The sequence below is a fragment of the Pseudophryne corroboree genome, chromosome 5 (assembly GCF_028390025.1).
Source record: "Pseudophryne corroboree isolate aPseCor3 chromosome 5, aPseCor3.hap2, whole genome shotgun sequence".
Classification (NCBI taxonomy): Eukaryota; Metazoa; Chordata; class Amphibia; order Anura; family Myobatrachidae; genus Pseudophryne; species Pseudophryne corroboree.
The window spans coordinates 260,896,929-260,916,726 of NC_086448.1; the positions used below are offsets into that span (position 1 = coordinate 260,896,929).

The 19,798-nt window shown below is 43.5% G+C and overlaps 1 pseudogene; it reads right to left on the reverse strand.

Moving 5' to 3' along the window:
* Nucleotides 1–17,786: 17,786 nt before the first annotated feature.
* On the reverse strand, nt 17,787–17,905 carry LOC134930006 (5S ribosomal RNA; annotated as a pseudogene).
* Between the last annotated feature and the right edge of the window lie 1,893 nt (nt 17,906–19,798).

Genomic DNA, 19,798 nt, shown 5'->3' on the forward strand with positions numbered 1-19,798 from the left:
CTCCAGCTTCTTCTGCAAAAGCCTGATGAGGGGAATGACCTGACTCAGGCTGGCAGTGTCTGAACTGACTTCACGTGTGGCAAGTTCAAAGGGCATCAGAACCTTGCACAACGTTGAAATCATTCTCCACTGCACTTGAGACAGGTGCATTCCATCTCCTATATCGTGCTCAATTGTATAGGCTTGAATGGCCTTTTGCTGCTCCTCCAACCTCTGAAGCATATAGAGGGTTGAATTCCACCTCGTTACCACTTCTTGCTTCAGATGATGGCAGGGCAGGTTCAGTAGTTTTTGGTGGTGCTCCAGTCTTCTGTACGTGGTGCCTGTACGCCGAAAGTGTCCCGCAATTTTTCTGGCCACCGACAGCATCTCTTGCACGCCCCTGTCGTTTTTTAAAAAATTCTGCACCACCAAATTCAAGGTATGTGCAAAACATGGGACGTGCTGGAATTTGCCCATATTTAATGCACACACAATATTGCTGGCGTTGTCCGATGCCACAAATCCACAGGAGAGTCCAATTGGGGTAAGCCATTCCGCGATGATCTTCCTCAGTTGCCGTAAGAGGTTTTCAGCTGTGTGCGTATTCTGGAAAGCGGTGATACAAAGCGTAGCCTGCCTAGGAAAGAGTTGGCGTTTGCGAGATGCTGCTACTGGTGCCGCCGCTGCTGTTCTTGCGGCGGGAGTCCATACATCTACCCAGTGGGCTGTCACAGTCATATAGTCCTGACCCTGCCCTGCTCCACTTGTCCACATGTCCGTGGTTAAGTGGACATTGGGTACAACTGCATTTTTTAGGAGACTGGTGAGTCTTTTTCTGACGTCCGTGTACATTCTCGGTATCGCCTGCCTAGAGAAGTGGAACCTAGATGGTATTTGGTAACGGGGGCACACTGCCTCAATAAATTGTCTAGTTCCCTGTGAACTAACGGCGGATACCGGACGCACGTCTAACACCAACATAGTTGTCAAGGACTCAGTTATCCGCTTTGCAGTAGGATGACTGCTGTGATATTTCATCTTCCTCGCAAAGGACTGTTGAACAGTCAATTGCTTACTGGAAGTAGTACAAGTGGGCTTACGACTTCCCCTCTGGGATGACCATCGACTCCCAGCGGCAACAACAGCAGTGCCAGCAGCAGTAGGCGTTACACGCAAGGATGCATCGGAGGAATCCCAGGCAGGAGAGGACTCGTCAGACTTGCCAGTGACATGGCCTGCAGGACTATTGGCATTCCTGGGGAAGGAGGAAATTGACACTGAGGGAGTTGGTGGGGTGGTTTGCGTGAGCTTGGTTACAAGAGGAAGGGATTTACTGGTCAGTGGACTGCTTCCGCTGTCACCCAAAGTTTTTGAACTTGTCACTGACTTATTATGAATGCGCTGCAGGTGACGTATAAGGGAGGATGTTCCGAGGTGGTTAACGTCCTTACCCCTACTTATTACAGCTTGACAAAGGGAACACACGGCTTGACACCTGTTGTCCGCATTTCTGGTGAAATACCTCCACACCGAAGAGCTGATTTTTTTGGTATTTTCACCTGGCATGTCAACGGCCATATTCCTCCCACGGACAACAGGTGTCTCCCCGGGTGCCTGACTTAAACAAACCACCTCACCATCAGAATCCTCCTGGTCAATTTCCTCCCCAGCGCCAGCAACACCCATATCCTCCTCATCCTGGTGTACTTCAACACTGACATCTTCAATCTGACTATCAGGAACTGGACTGCGGGTGCTCCTTCCAGCACTTGCAGGGGGCATGCAAATGGTGGAAGGCGCATGCTCTTCACGTCCAGTGTTGGGAAGGTCAGGCATCGCAACCGACACAATTGGACTCTCCTTGTGGATTTGGGATTTCAAAGAACGCACAGTTCTTTGCGGTGCTTTTGCCAGCTTGAGTCTTTTCAGTTTTCTAGCGAGAGGCTGAGTGCTTCCATCCTCATGTGAAGCTGAACCACTAGCCATGAACATAGGCCAGGGCCTCAGCCGTTCCTTGCCACTCCGTGTGGTAAATGGCATATTGGCAAGTTTACGCTTCTCCTCCGACAATTTTATTTTAGGTTTTGGAGTCCTTTTTTTACTGATATTTGGTGTTTTGGTTTTGACATGCTCTGTACTATGCCATTGGGCATCGGCCTTGGCAGACGACGTTGCTGGCATTTCATCGTCTCGGCCATGACTAGTGGCAGCAGCTTCAGCACGAGGTGGAAGTGGATCTTGATCTTTCCCTAATTTTGGAACCTCAACATTTTTGTTCTCCATATTTTAATAGGCACAACTAAAAGGCACCTCAGGTAAACAATGCAGATGGATGGATTGGATACTAGTATACAATTATGGACGGGCTGCCGAGTGCCGACACAGAGGTAGCCACAGCCGTGAACTACCGCACTGTACTGTGTCTGCTGCTAATATATAGACTGGTTGATAAAGAGATAGTATACTCGTAACTAGTATGTATGTATAAAGAAAGAAAAAAAAACCACGGTTAGGTCACTGGTATATACAATTATGGACGGGCTGCCGAGTGCCGACACAGAGGTAGCCACAGCCGTGAACTACCGCACTGTACTGTGTCTGCTGCTAATATATAGACTGGTTGATAAAGAGATAGTATACTCGTAACTAGTATGTATGTATAAAGAAAGAAAAAAAAACCACGGTTAGGTGGTATATACAATTATGGACGGGCTGCCGAGTGCCGACACAGAGGTAGCCACTGCCGTGAACTACCGCACTGTACTGTGTCTGCTGCTAATATATAGACTGGTTGATAAAGAGATAGTATACTCGTAACTAGTATGTATGTATAAAGAAAGAAAAAAAAACCACGGTTAGGTCACTGGTATATACAATTATGGACGGGCTGCCGAGTGCCGACACAGAGGTAGCCACAGCCGTGAACTACCGCACTGTACTGTGTCTGCTGCTAATATATAGACTGGTTGATAAAGAGATAGTATACTCGTAACTAGTATGTATGTATAAAGAAAGAAAAAAAAACCACGGTTAGGTCACTGGTATATACAATTATGGACGGGCTGCCGAGTGCCGACACAGAGGTAGCCACAGCCGTGAACTACCGCACTGTACACTGGTTGATAAAGAGATAGTAGTATACTCGTAACAACTAGTATGACGACGGTATAAAGAATGAAAAAAAAACCACGGTTAGGTGGTATATAATACAATTATGGTTGGACGGACTGCCTGCCGAGTGCCGACACAGAGGTAGCCACAGCCGTGAACTACCGCACTGTACACTGGTTGATAAAGAGATAGTAGTATACTCGTAACAACTAGTATGACGACGGTATAAAGAATGAAAAAAAAACCACGGTTAGGTGGTATATAATACAATTATGGTTGGACGGACTGCCTGCCGAGTGCCGACACAGAGGTAGCCACAGCCGTGAACTACCGCACTGTACACTGGTTGATAAAGAGATAGTAGTATACTCGTAACAACTAGTATGACGACGGTATAAAGAACGAAAAAAAAACCACGGTTAGGTGGTATATATTATAATACAATTATGGATGGACGGACTGCCTGCCGAGTTCCGACACAGAGGTAGCCACAGCCGTGAACTACCGCACTGTACACTGGTTGATAAAGAGATAGTAGTATACTCGTAACAACTAGTATGACGACGGTATAAAGAACGAAAAAAAAACCACGGTTAGGTGGTATATATTATAATACAATTATGGATGGACGGACTGCCTGCCGAGTGCCGACACAGAGGTAGCCACAGCCGTGAACTACCGCACTGTACTGTGTCTGCTGCTAATATAGACTGGTTGATAAAGAGATAGTATACAATACTACTAATATACTGGTGGTCAGGCACTGGTCACCACTAGTCACACTGGCAGTGGCACTCCTGCAGCAAAAGTGTGCACTGTTTAATTTTAATATAATATTATTTATCATGTACTCCTGGCTCCTGCTATAACAACCTGCAGTGCTCCCCAGTCTCCCCCACAATTATAAGCTTTATATACAATACATTGATGTGCAGCACACTGGGCTGAGCAGTGCACACAGACTGAGTCACTGTGTGACTGTGTATCGTTTTTTTCAGGCAGAGAACGGATATATTAAATAAAACAAACAACTGCACTGTCTCTGGTGGTCACTGGTCACTGTGGTCGTCAGTCACTAAACTCTGTCTGCACTCTGCACTCTCTTCTAATCTACAGTATCACAGCAATCTCTCTCTCTCTCTCTCTCTTCTAAATCTAATCTAAATGGAGAGGACGCCAGCCACGTCCTCTCCCTATCAATCTCAATGCACGTGTGAAAATGGCGGCGACGCGCGGCTCCTTATATAGAATCCGAGTCTCGCGAGAATCCGACAGCGTCATGATGACGTTCGGGCGCGCTCGGGTTAACCGAGCAAGGCGGGAAGATCCGAGTCGCTCGGACCCGTGAAAAAAAAAGTGAAGTTCGTGCGGGTTCGGATTCAAAGAAACCGAACCCGCTCATCTCTAATAGTTTCTTGCTAGCAAATTCAGAATAAAGATCAGTTTAATTTGCCCAAATAAATTTACATTTCTAGCATCTAAAGAAATTAAACAGTTCATTTTTTGTTTTGTTGCAAAGGCATAGATATTCAGTATATTTAGATGAAAAGCTGCACTCGACCTAATATGCTGGTATGTTGGCAAATGTTGTGATTTTGTTACAAACTTGGTGTCAGAATGGTGCATACGTATACAGAGGCGTTGGAATGGGGGGGGGGCAATGGGGAAGCATGCCCCCCCGAACATGTCAGAGGCGCAGGAGTGGGGAGGGGGAGCGATTACCCTCAGATCACCACGGACACTCTGACTTCAAAACTCTGCCACCGCAGCGTGATGCCCCGTGTCCTGAGCAGCCATCTCTTCATGTTCAGACTCAGAGGCAACACAGGGAGGAGGCGGGGATGTCCCAGCAGGCTCAGCATGGCCACGCCTCCTCTCAGTAATGCCTCTGTGAGAGCCAGCTAGGACAGGACACGAGGCAGAACGCTGCGGCACCAGAGTTTTGAAGTCAGATTCTCCGCGGTGATCTTGGGGTAAGCGCTCCCTGCACGGGGTGGGGTAATCGTGGGGGGGGGGGGGTGGGGGGCGTCAAAATGTATTTACAGCTACGCTCCCCCAACCACAACACGTTCTGGCACCACTGTATGTATATAAGCACAAGTAGAATTGGCAAAGTACAATAACAGATATGGTGCATGAAGCATGAAAGTAAATACAAAGTAATATTACTGGTGGTAATGGCAATAACAGCATTATTGATAGTAGAGATGAGCGGGTTCGGTTCGTTGAGATCCGAACCCCCCGAACTTCACCTATTTTACACGGTTCAGAGGCAGCCTCGGCTCTTCCCGCCTTGCTCGGTTAACCCAAACGCGCCAGAACGTCATCATCCCGCTGTCGGATTCTTGCGAGATTCGTATTCTATATAAAGAGCCGTGCATCGCCTCCATTTTCACTCGTGCATTGGAGATTGAATGGAGAGGATGTGGCTGCGTTCTCTCCCTGAAAAGCTCCGTAATCTGTGCACAGTGTGCTGCAAATATCTGTGCTCAGTGTGCTGAAAATATCTGTGCTCAGTGTGCTGAAAATATCTATGTTCTCTGCCTGAAAATGCTCCATATCTGTGCTCAGTGTGCTGCAAATATCTGTGCTCAGTGTGCTGAAAATATCTGTGCTCAGTGTGCTGAAAATATCTACGTTCTCTGCCTGAAAACGCTCCATATCTGTGCTCAGGGTGCTGCAAATATCTGTGCTCAGTGTGCTTTATTGTGGGGACTGGGGACCTCCAGTATATAATTAATTATAGTAGTACAGTACAGTAGGCCATTGCTGTATCTTGCAGCTCCATGTCACTTCAAGTATCCATTCCATATCTGTGCTGCAGTATTGTGAGCAGTATATATAGTATTACAGTGCAGCATTTTGGTGACCAACAGTATATAGTTGTACAGTAGGCCATTGCTGTATCTTGCAGCTCTGTGTCACTGCAAGTATCCATTCCATATCTGTGCTGCATTTTTGTGAGCAGTATATATAGTATTACAGTGCAGCATTTTGGTGACCAACAGTATATAGTTGTACAGTAGGCCATTGCTGTATCTTGCAGCTCCATGTCACTGCAAGTATCCATTCCATATCTGTGCTGCATTTTTGTGAGCAGTATATATAGTATTACAGTGCAGCATTTTGGTGACCAACAGTATATAGTTGAACAGTAGGGCATTGCTGTATCTTGCAGCTCTGTGTCACTTCAAGTATCTATTCCATATCTGTGCTGCATTATTGTGAGCAGTATATAGTAGGACAGTGCAGCATTTTGGTGACCAGCAGTATACATATATAGTAGAGATGAGCGGGTTCGGTTTCTCTGAAACCGAACCCGCACGAACTTCATGTTTTTTTCACGGGTCCGAGCAGACTCGGATCCTCCCGCCTTGCTCGGTTAACCCGAGCGCGCCCGAACGTCATCATGACGCTGTCAGATTCTCGCGAGACTCGGATTCTATATAAGGAGCCGCGCGTCGCCGCCATTTTCACACGTGCATTGAGATTGATAGGGAGAGGACGTGGCTGGCGTCCTCTCCATTAGAAATTAGATTAGAAGAGAGAGAGAGATTGTGCAGAGTCAGACAGAGTTTACCACAGTGACCAGTGCAGTTGTTGTTAGTTAACTTTTATTTATTTTAATATAATATATCCGTTCTCTGCTATATCCGTTCTCTGCCTGAAAAAAAACGATACACAGCAGCAGCCAGTCACACAGTGTGACTCAGTCTGTGTGCACTCAGCTCAGCCCAGTGTGCTGCACATCAATGTATAAAAGGCAAAGCTTATAATAATTGTGGGGGAGACTGGGGAGCACTGCAGGTTGTTATAGCAGGAGCCCCCAGGAGTACATAATATTATATTAATTTAAAATTAAACAGTGCACACTTTTGCTGCAGGAGTGCCACTGCCAGTGTGACTAGTGGTGACCAGTGCCTGACCACCAGTATAGTAGTATATTGTTGTATGTATTGTATACTATCTCTTTATCAACCAGTCTATATTAGCAGCAGACACAGTACAGTGCGGTAGTTCACGGCTGTGGCTACCTCTGTGTCGGCAGTCGGAACTCGGCAGGCAGTCCGTCCATCCATAATTGTATTACAATATATACCACCTAACCGTGGTATTTTTTTTTCTTTCTTTATACCGTCGTCATAGTGTCATACTAGTTGTTACGAGTATACTACTATCTCTTTATCAACCAGTGTACAGTGCGGTAGTTCACGGCTGTGGCTACCTCTGTGTCGGCAGTCGGCAGGCAGTCCGTCCATCCATAATTGTATTATTATTATAATATATACCACCTAACCGTGGTTTTTTTTTCATTCTTTATACCGTCATAGTGTCATACTAGTTGTTACGAGTATACTACTATCTCTTTATCAACCAGTGTACAGTGCGGTAGTTCACGGCTGTGGCTACCTCTGTGTCGGCAGTCGGCAGGCAGTCCGTCCATCCATAATTGTATTATTATTATAATATATACCACCTAACCGTGGTTTTTTTTTCATTCTTTATACCGTCGTCATAGTGTCATACTAGTTGTTACGAGTATACTACTATCTCTTTATCAACCAGTGTACAGTGCGGTAGTTCACGGCTGTGGCTACCTCTGTGTCGGCAGTCGGCAGGCAGTCCGTCCATCCATAATTGTATTATTATTATAATATATACCACCTAACCGTGGTTTTTTTTTCATTCTTTATACCGTCGTCATAGTGTCATACTAGTTGTTACGAGTATACTACTATCTCTTTATCAACCAGTGTACAGTGCGGTAGTTCACGGCTGTGGCTACCTCTGTGTCGGCAGTCGGCAGGCAGTCCGTCCATCCATAATTGTATTATTATTATAATATATACCACCTAACCGTGGTTTTTTTTTTCATTCTTTATACCGTCGTCATAGTGTCATACTAGTTGTTACGAGTATACTACTATCTCTTTATCAACCAGTGTACAGTGCGGTAGTTCACGGCTGTGGCTACCTCTGTGTCGGCAGTCGGCAGGCAGTCCGTCCATCCATAATTGTATTATTATTATAATATATACCACCTAACCGTGGTTTTTTTTTTCATTCTTTATACCGTCGTCATAGTGTCATACTAGTTGTTACGAGTATACTACTATCTCTTTATCAACCAGTGTACAGTGCGGTAGTTCACGGCTGTGGCTACCTCTGTGTCGGCAGTCGGCAGGCAGTCCGTCCATCCATAATTGTATTATTATTATAATATATACCACCTAACCGTGGTTTTTTTTTCATTCTTTATACCGTCGTCATAGTGTCATACTAGTTGTTACGAGTATACTACTATCTCTTTATCAACCAGTGTACAGTGCGGTAGTTCACGGCTGTGGCTACCTCTGTGTCGGCAGTCGGCAGGCAGTCCGTCCATCCATAATTGTATTATTATTATAATATATACCACCTAACCGTGGTTTTTTTTTCATTCTTTATACCGTCGTCATAGTGTCATACTAGTTGTTACGAGTATACTACTATCTCTTTATCAACCAGTGTACAGTGCGGTAGTTCACGGCTGTGGCTACCTCTGTGTCGGCAGTCGGCAGGCAGTCCGTCCATCCATAATTGTATTATTATTATAATATATACCACCTAACCGTGGTTTTTTTTTCATTCTTTATACCGTCGTCATAGTGTCATACTAGTTGTTACGAGTATACTACTATCTCTTTATCAACCAGTGTACAGTGCGGTAGTTCACGGCTGTGGCTACCTCTGTGTCGGCAGTCGGCAGGCAGTCCGTCCATCCATAATTGTATTATTATTATAATATATACCACCTAACCGTGGTTTTTTTTTTCATTCTTTATACCGTCGTCATAGTGTCATACTAGTTGTTACGAGTATACTACTATCTCTTTATCAACCAGTGTACAGTGCGGTAGTTCACGGCTGTGGCTACCTCTGTGTCGGAACTCGGCAGGCAGTCCGTCCATCCATAATTGTATTATATACCACCTAACCGAGGTTTTTTTATACCACCTAACCGTGGCAGTCCGTCCATAATTGTATACTAGTATCCAATCCATCCATCTCCATTGTTTACCTGAGGTGCCTTTTAGTTCTGCCTATAAAATATGGAGAACAAAAAAGTTGAGGTTCCAAAATTAGGGAAAGATCAAGATCCACTTCCACCTCGTGCTGAAGCTGCTGCCACTAGTCATGGCCGAGACGATGAAATGCCAGCAACGTCGTCTGCCAAGGCCGATGCCCAATGTCATAGTACAGAGCATGTCAAATCCAAAACACCAAATATCAGAAAAAAAAGGACTCCAAAACCTAAAATAAAATTGTCGGAGGAGAAGCGTAAACTTGCCAATATGCCATTTACCACACGGAGTGGCAAGGAACGGCTGAGGCCCTGGCCTATGTTCATGGCTAGTGGTTCAGCTTCACATGAGGATGGAAGCACTCAGCCTCTCGCTAGAAAAATGAAAAGACTCAAGCTGGCAAAAGCAGCACAGCAAAGAACTGTGCATTCTTCGAAATCCCAAATCCGAATTCCGAGCCCACCCGCTGGCGGTGATGCAGGGCAGTCTGGAGCGACTGCTGATGCTGACATCTGGTCCGGACTGAAGGACCTGACAACCATTACGGACATGTCGTCTACTGTCACTGCATATGATTCTCTCACCATTGATAGAATGGTGGAGGATTATATGAGTGACCGCATCCAAGTAGGCACGTCACACAGTCCGTACTTATACTGGCAGGAAAAAGAGGCAATTTGGAGGCCCTTGCACAAACTGGCTTTATTCTACCTAAGTTGCCCTCCCACAAGTGTGTACTCCGAAAGAGTGTTTAGTGCCGCCGCTCACCTTGTCAGCAATCGGCGTACGAGGTTACATCCAGAAAATGTGGAGAAGATGATGTTCATTAAAATGAATTATAATCAATTCCTCCGCGGAGACATTGACCAGCAGCAATTGCCTCCACAAAGTACACAGGGAGCTGACATGGTGGATTCCAGTGGGGACGAATTGATAATCTGTGAGGAGGGGGATGTACACGGTGATATATCGGAGGATGATGATGAGGTGGACATCTTGCCTCTGTAGAGCCAGTTTGTGCAAGGAGAGATTAATTGCTTCTTTTTTGGTGGGGGTCCAAACCAACCCGTCATTTCAGTCACAGTCGTGTGGCAGACCCTGTCACTGAAATGATGGGTTGGTTAAAGTGTGCATGTCCTGTTTTGTTTATACAACATAAGGGTGGGTGGGAAGGGCCCAAGGACAATTCCATCTTGCACCTCTTTTTTCTTTTATTTTTCTTTGAGTCATGTGCTGTTTGGGGAGGGTTTTTTGGAAGGGACATCCTGCGTGACACTGCAGTGCCACTCCTAGATGGGCCCGGTGTTTGTGTCGGCCACTAGGGTCGCTTATCTTTCTCACACAGTCAGCTACCTCATTGCGCCTCTTTTTTTCTTTGCGTCATGTGCTGTTTGGGGAGGGTTTTTTGGAAGGGACATCCTGCGTGACACTGCAGTGCCACTCCTAGATGGGCCCGGTGTTTGTGTCGGCCACTAGGGTCGCTTATCTTTCTCACACAGTCAGCTACCTCATTGCGCCTCTTTTTTTCTTTGCGTCATGTGCTGTTTGGGGAGGGTTTTTTGGAAGGGACATCCTGCGTGACACTGCAGTGCCACTCCTAGATGGGCCAGGTGTTTGTGTCGGCCACTAGGGTCGCTAATCTTACTCACACAGCTACCTCATTGCGCCTCTTTTTTTCTTTGCGTCATGTGCTGTTTGGGGAGGGTTTTTTGGAAGGGACATCCTGCGTGACACTGCAGTGCCACTCCTAGATGGGCCCGGTGTTTGTGTCGGCCACTAGGGTCGCTTATCTTTCTCACACAGTCAGCTACCTCATTGCGCCTCTTTTTTTCTTTGCGTCATGTGCTGTTTGGGGAGGGTTTTTTGGAAGGGACATCCTGCGTGACACTGCAGTGCCACTCCTAGATGGGCCCGGTGTTTGTGTCGGCCACTAGGGTCGCTAATCTTACTCACACAGCTACCTCATTGCGCCTCTTTTTTTCTTTGCGTCATGTGCTGTTTGGGGAGGGTTTTTTGGAAGGGACATCCTGCGTGACACTGCAGTGCCACTCCTAGATGGGCCCGGTGTTTGTGTCGGCCACTAGGGTCGCTGAGCTTAGTCATCCAGCGACCTCGGTGCAAATTTTAGGACTAAAAATAATATTGTGAGGTGTAAGGTGTTCAGAATAGACTGAAAATGAGTGTTAATTATGGTTATTGAGGTTAATAATACTATGGGATCAAAATGACCCCCAAATTCAATGTTTTAAGATGTTTTTTAGGGTTTTTTTAAAAAACCACCCGTATCCAAAACACACCCGAATCCGACAAAAAAAATTCGGTGAGGTTTTGCCAAAACGCGGTCGAACCCAAAACACGGCCGCGGAACCGAACCCAAAACCAAAACACAAAACCCGAAAAATTTCAGGCGCTCATCTCTAATATATAGTACAGTACAGTAGGCCATTTCTGTATCTTGCAGCTCTATGTCACTTCTAGTATCCTGATCAGTGCTCAATATCTGCTGCATTGTTGTGACCAGTATGCATACTGTACTGTGCGACGTGTGTTATACACCTGGTGATTATACATCCTGTAATCTGTACTGAGTGATGTGTGAGATACACCTGGGGATTATACACCCTATATACTGTGCGATGTGTGTTATACACCTGGTGATTATACATCCTGTAATCTGTACTGAGCGATGTGTGAGATACACCTGGGGATTATACACCCTATATACTGTACTGTGCGCAGGGCCGGTTCTAGCCCTTGTGGCGCCCTGGGCGAAAATAGGGGCGTGCCCCCAGTAGTATTTCCCCCGTTTGTGTGGCTTTTAAAAATAAAAAAAAATAATACTTACCATCCCCGTTCCAGATTCCCAACCGCTGCTGCCCGCTGCTCTTTGTCTCCGTCTCTGGCTGCTGGCGCCGCTCCTCTGATCTATGGGAGAGACGTCATGACGTCTCTCCCATAGAAACGCATAGACACTAGAGGTCAATCATGACGCCTAGTGTCTAAGTGCCACTCACACAATGCTGTGCGGTGCATCGTGCACCGCACAGCAGTACCGGCACGGGTGGAGGGGGGGCACAACTAGTAGTGGATCTTGTGGCAGCGCCCTCCGGATGGCGGCGGCGCCTTCTGGAAAGCGGTGCCCCGGGCAAAAGTACTGTGTGCCCATACCATGATCCGCTACTGACTGTGTGATGTGTGTTATACACCTGGGGATTATACACCCTATATACTGTACTGTGTGATGTGTGAGATACACCTGGTGATTATACATCCTGTAATCTGTACTGAGCGATGTGTGAGATACACCTGGGGATTATACACCCTATATACTGTACTGTGTGATGTGTGAGATACACCTGGTGATTATACATCCTGTAATCTGTACTGAGCGATGTGTGAGATACACCTGGGGATTATACACCCTATATACCGTACTGTGCGATGTGTGTTATACACCTGGTGATTATACATCCTGTAATCTGTACTGAGTGATGTGTGAGATACACCTGGGGATTATACACCCTATATACTGTACTGTGCGATGTGTGTTATACACCTGGTGATTATACATCCTGTAATATGTACTGAGCGATGATACACCTGGGGATTATACACCCTGTATACTGTACTGAGCGATGTGTGAGATACACCTGGGGATTATACACCCTATATACTGTACTGTGTGATGTGTGAGATACACCTGGTGATTATACATCCTGTAATCTGTACTGAGCGATGTGTGAGATACACCTGGGGATTATACACCCTATATACTGTACTGTGTGATGTGTGAGATACACCTGGTGATTATATATCCTGTAATATGTACTGAGTTATGTGTGAGATACACCTGGGGATTATACACCCTATATACCGTACTGTGCGATGTGTGTTATACACCTGGTAATTATACATCCTGTAATCTGTACTGAGCGATGTGTGAGATACATCTGGGGATTATACACCCTATATACTGTACTGTGCGATGTGTGTTATACACCTGGTGATTATACATCCTGTAATCTGTACTGAGCGATGATACACCTGGGGATTATACACCCTGTATACTGTACTGAGCGATGTCTGAGATATACCTGGTGATTATACACCCTATATTATTATTATTATTATCCTTTATTTATATGGTGCCACAAGGGTTCCGCAGCGCCCAATTACAGAGTACACAAATAATAAAAACAGGAAAAAAGCAATTTACAGTTGATGACAATATTGGACAAGTACATGGTAAATAAACATAGTTACATCAGCAGATGACACTGGAATAAGTATCAGGTGGCAGAAGACTGCTGGATGTGGTACAGTTGAAGATTATTAAAGTAAGACAAAGGATAAGCACATGAGGGAAGAGGGCCCTGCTCGTGAGAGCTTACAATCTAAAGGGGAGGGGTAGACAGACATGGGTGACACAGATGGGGTATATAGAGAACGTGGAACAGAGGGTTAGGATGAGATTTGGCTGGGTTTGGTGAAAAAGTGGACCCCCAGAAGGCACAAGTCAATACTTAACATTGCAACATTTTACTGGGCTATGGAGGAGAAAATTAAAAATAGGGGAAAATAAAAATAAAAAAAAAGAATCGATAACTTCTACAGCTTTCAAAAAGGTAAATGGAAGCTGAAATAATGGACAACTACCTCATGGAAGCCAGATACAGTATACCAAACAGTACTTAGCAGAGTTAGGAATGAGTGCTTATGAAATAGAGTAACATTTTGTCATAATATTTCAGAAACTGCATGGCTGGTCTCTTGCACTCTTTTGCTCTAATACACCACCCACCTGCTTTAGGATTTATATTCAAAAACATTATGTCTCCATAATCCCAAAAACGTCAGTCTTCTTGGAAAGTGGTTTGTTCCTTTGTAAGGGAAAGAGAACAAACGTTCTCAAACAACGGTTTCTCAATTTCTTTTTCTTCTGGGAAGGGATTGTGGATTCGCAGGAATATCTGAGCATTTCTGTAATCAGAAAGCAGCGACTTTCTACAAATGTTTACGAATAATTCCAGTGATTTTGTCATTTTCTTCCAGTGATTTGGACCAATAATACCATTGATTAGAACTAATAATTCCAGTGATTTTGTCATTTTCTTCCAGTGATTTGGACCAATAATACCATTGATTAGAACGAATAATTCCAGTGATTTTGTAATTTTCTTCCAGTGATTTGGACCAATAATACCATTGATTAGAACGAATAATTCCAGTGATTTTGTCATTTTCTTCCAGTGATTTGGACCAATAATACCATTGATTAGAACGAATAAGTCCAGTGATTTTATCATTTTCTTCCAGTGATTTAGACCAATAATACCATTGATTAGAACGAATAATTCCTGTGATATTGAGGTGTTTGTGTCACTTAGCTTAGCCGTCCAGCGACCACAGTGCACCTGTTTTTCTCTTTTCTTTGCATCATGTGCTGTTTGGGGACTATTTTTTTGAAGTGCCATCCTGTCTGACACTGCAGTGCCACTCCTAGATGGGCCAGGTGTTTGTGCCACCCTCTTGGGTCACTTTGTTTAGTAATCCAGCAACCTCGGTGCAAATTTTAGGACTAAAAATAGTATTGTGAGGTGTTCAGAATAGACTGGAAATGAGTGGAAATTGTGGTTATTGAGGTTAATAATATTATAGGATCAAAATTACCCCCAAATTCTATGATTTAAGCTGTTTTTGAGGGGTTTTTTAATAAAAACACCAGAATACAAAACACACCCGAATCTGACAAAAAAATTTCAGGGAGGTTTTGCCAAAATGCGTCCGAATCCAAAACACGGCTGCGGATCTGAATCCAAAACCAAAACATAAAACCTGAAAAATTTCCGGTGCACATCTCTAATTGATAGTATTGCAGAATTTGCGGTATTGTAGTAAATGTACTTGAAATATACTTGACCATACTTAATCCAGTTATGGTGCAGCAGTTTCAGTCCATGAATATAGAGAAAGTTATTATTCCTTGGTGTTAGAGGATTTGGAATAATCCATTTGGTTTGTGAAAATGCTGGAGTGTGGCGGCCTGCTTCTCCAGCTATGTATCTTTGTCCTGGGGTTAGTTGTGGCCCCAGACTTGTTCTGAGCTGCAATAGTGATGACTCTCAGGTGTTTGTCTTGCAAGACATACCCTGAGGCCTCTAGCACCTATGCAGCGGGGACCAGCCTGGGGAGGGGATGTCCTTGTTTTAGCTCTTGTGAAACCTTCCGCTGGGCACCCCCTCCATTCACCAAGTACTCACCTCCTCCCTCCCGCTATGCAGCTACTCTCTCCTTCTGTCTCTGGGAGCTTGCAACTTCCTTCTGGTCACAAGGATTGTTGCCATTCACGTGATCGCGATCTCGATCCCGGCGATGGATATCCATTTCAGTGGCAGTGCTTGCAGTAGTTGCACTTGTGGTGGGTACTGTGGTACTTGTGGTTCTCTCCAACATGTTTCGGACCTCCTGGTCCTTCTTCTGGGAAATTTAGGTTATTGTGGTTGTTTGTGCCAGGTATATAACGGTTATTCCACCATCTTGGGGCGGGTGTTTATCGTGATTGGTTCACACAGAGTTCAAACCAGTGGAGGATATGTCAGTCAAACATTCTTAGTCTGATTTCAGACATCTTTTCAGTTGCTTGGTTACTGTAGTTAGCTTTGCTTTGTTTAAACCAATATATACAGTATTCTTGTTGTATTGTGGGATAATGCAATTGTGAAACTGTGTTCAATAACCCAGGTTAGACCAGGGATTTTAGTGTGAATAGGGTATTATCTACCCTGTTGTCCGTTGGTGTGATAAGTAATATTTACTTTAAACAGCCTCTAAATCTGGAAGCGTAATAACTCCCAATAAATAAATAAATAAATAAATAAATGATGTTTTTGTTAAATAAATTAAAATAAAGCTTTATTATGGAAAATAAAGACTATACATTTTTGCCAGTACAAACAAGGTTATTTATTCAATATAATTAAATTCTAATGAACCAGGTAAGCCTAGGCAAGCCTAGGCAAAATGGTTCAACAAAAAAATATTAGAGTAAAACATATACATATTTAAAGGGGGGGGAGGGTTAAGGAAATGAGAATCTTATTCTAGAAGATATACTTAGGGGTAAATTTACAAAAATGGGAGTTCTCTTTAAGATGGGATGTTGCCCATAGCAACCAATCAGATTCCAGGTTTTACCTTCTAGAAGGTGCTAGATAAATGAGAAGTAGAATCTGATTGGTTGCTAAGGGCAACATCCTATCTTAAATAGAACTCCCATCTTAGTAAATTTGCCCCTTAGTCTCCTCAGCACAAAATAGCAACATGTTTCTTGGGGGGTAATTCTGAGTTGATCGCAGCAGGAACTTTGTTAGCAGTTGGGCAAACCCATGTGCACTGCAGGTGGGGCAGATATAACATGTGCAGAGAGAATTAGATTTGGGTGCGGTGTGTTCAATCTGCAATCTAAATTGCAGTGTAAAAATAAAGCAGCCAGTATTTACCCTGCACAGAAACAATATAACACACCCAAATCTAACTCTCTCTGCACATGTTATAGCTGCCTCCCCTGCAGTGCACATGGTTTTGCCCAACTGCTAACAAAATTCCTGCTGCGATCAACTCGGAATGACCCCCTTGGTCTCCTGTTCATACTCAAAACAACTAAAGGTCCAGTCTGTAGAGCAGCTGACTAAATAGTGGACATTACTGATTCTGACTTTATAATACTTCTACTGTATCGATTAACACCAGGATGAGATGTTATATTTTGCTGCCAGTGTGCAGCCAATTATACTAATGTTGCCTCTTTGTACAGTATAATGTAGATCCCGTTACAAGTGCATTTGTATACTGTAGATTATTTTATTGTAGTTGATCTACTATGATTGCAGTAGCATAATGCATTTTTACTTATCAGGATTTATCATTGCTAAATGTGATTCATTGCACAATGATTACTGTTCCTAACTCTTACATACTGTACCTTATTGCTTTTGACTCTCTTTCAACTTATCTCTCTTCTGTGTCTATAGATGAAGCAGTCTATGGGACAAAGGTTGGTTGTGCCTTTAAATTCATTGCTGCTTTAAATCTAGTGACTACTGTATATCGACTGGATTAACACTAGCTTCTGAAAATCATGGGGGGTAATTCCAAGTTGATCGCAGCAGGATTTTTGACAGCAATTGGGCAAAACCATGTGCACTGCAGGGGAGGCAGATATGAAACAACAAGTATGGGCCTTTGGAGAGAACAAAGGACCAAAAAAAGGAAAACTATATGCCTTTTCCTGGGCACACTTGAGAAAAATTGAAATGATGAAATTATTAAAATTAAATTTTTATTAGTATATACTTAAGAAAAAAATGAGAGCTGGCATCAATGTTTAAAGAATATGGATGTTGCCAGTACCAATGTACCTATTTTAGGCAAAATTGTGTTATTAGTGAGCGAAAATAAATAAACAAACCCTCAACCATAAAGAGAATTATTCATACATATCCTCCATGGAAAGGAATTTGGATGATTGAGGCCACTGCCTCGATTCTAATATAATCTGACAAATACTATGGACCTAAGATCAAATTGATGTAATGAGTCCCAAATAGCTTAGGCTGTTGGAGAGTAAAATACCTACGGTACCTAGTATTCCCTGGTGGTTCCCTATCCAGGTACTGACCAGGCCCTGCAGTGCTTGGCTTCCAAGATCAGACGAGTTTGGGCATACTCAGTGCGGTCTGACCGTAGGTAAATTTTGGTCTCCTAGGCGCACTGTTTTCCAACTGTGTTGGGACCCAAGATCAATCACAAATTGAGTAAATATCTGATTATGTGTAGTCAGGGATAAATGCTGGTAATAATGTGATGGACATGAGAGATTTTTTGTACTGGGAAGTCTTATCGATGGTGTTCTGGTTACATAAATCAATATGAATTAAATAAGGTCGGAGATAAATAATACTGATGATAATGACACAAACTGATGAATTTTATGCCCAGTCTGGTCAATGGTGATCTAGGATCAAATACCAATACTGACTGTACGGTCCTTGGATTGATATTAAACAAGGCAGATATACTCCCAATCAGCCTAAGAAAAATGAGGGCTAGATAATGCCCTCTCTGATTGCTCAGAACAGTAAAAAATGTGTCTATAGTATAGTAATTGTCAGTGATAATCAATTAAAGCATATGATAATAGAAAAATTCATTGTCCATTATAAGAGGGTTACTCACGGACCGCGGCCGCCGGCGCCTCCACGCTCGATTCCTGCATGCCCACTGATCTGAGGGTCTCCTATAGTGGTCAGGGTAAGACAGCCCTCGGCTTTAAGCCGAAAACGGGCTCTCCTTGTCCAAAACCGTGGTTCCTCCTAATTTCCCTTCTGCACAGGGTCCAGCATATATTTCTCGTTTTAATAGGGAAAAGTGGCAAGATCAATTTGTGATACATACATCTATTCTATTATATAGCTATGATTATCATACTTAATTTCCTCTTTTCCCATTTGTACCCTATTACTGGATGAGGGAGTGGAGGAGGAGTAACCCTCTTATAATGGACAATGAATTTTTCTATTATCATATGCTTTAATTGATTATCACTGACAATTACTATACTATAGACACATTTTTTACTGTTCTGAGCAATCAGAGAGGGCATTATCTAGCCCTCATTTTTCTTTGGCTGATTGGGAGTATATCTGCCTTGTTTAATATCAATCCAAGGACCGTACAGTCAGTATTGGTATTTGATCCTAGATCACCATTGACCAGACTGGGCATAAAATTCATCAGTTTGTGTCATTATCATCAGTATTATTTATCTCCGACCTTATTTAATTCATATTGATTTATGTAACCAGAACACCATCGATAAGACTTCCCAGTACAAAAAATCTCTCATGTCCATCACATTATTACCAGCATTTATCCCTGACTACACATAATCAGATATTTATGCATAAATAAACCCCGGTTGTGCAGAGGTAGAACAACTGAAGGATAAATACATTTCTGCTGCTTATTGATACAGTCCCATGGACAATTTATTAAATATGTAACATTGCAGGGACGCCTGCTGTGTTATAGTAGTCACCTGTGAACGGATGCAAGAATTAGACCATTGTTTCTAGGTGGTTGAGAGTATAATATTGTGATATATGGGCCTATTGTATGATAGGAATACTGAATAGTAATTTTATTGTGTTTAGCGGCCGGTAATTGGGGGAATTTTTTCCTTTAAACATTTTTTTATGTTTTATTATACTATTGAATAAATGTCTAATTTTTGGATGATATGCGCAGTTCCATTTTTTTCTTTCTTTCGATATATTTAATTGGGGTCAGAAAAACCGGGCCCTAGGAGCGTGCGGCTACCATCCAATACAATCACTGGCGCCCAATTTTGTTTGTTGTCTATAAATGTGCAGAAAGAGTTAGATTTGGGTGGGTTATTTTGTTTCTGTGCAGGGTAAATACTGGCTGCTTTATTTTTACACTGCAAATTAGATTGCAGATTGAACACCCCCCACCCAAATCTAACTCTCTCTGCAAATGTTATATCTGCCCCCCCTGCAGTGCACATGGTTTTGCCCAACTGCTAAAAAATGTCCTGCTGCGATCAACTTGGAATTTCCCCC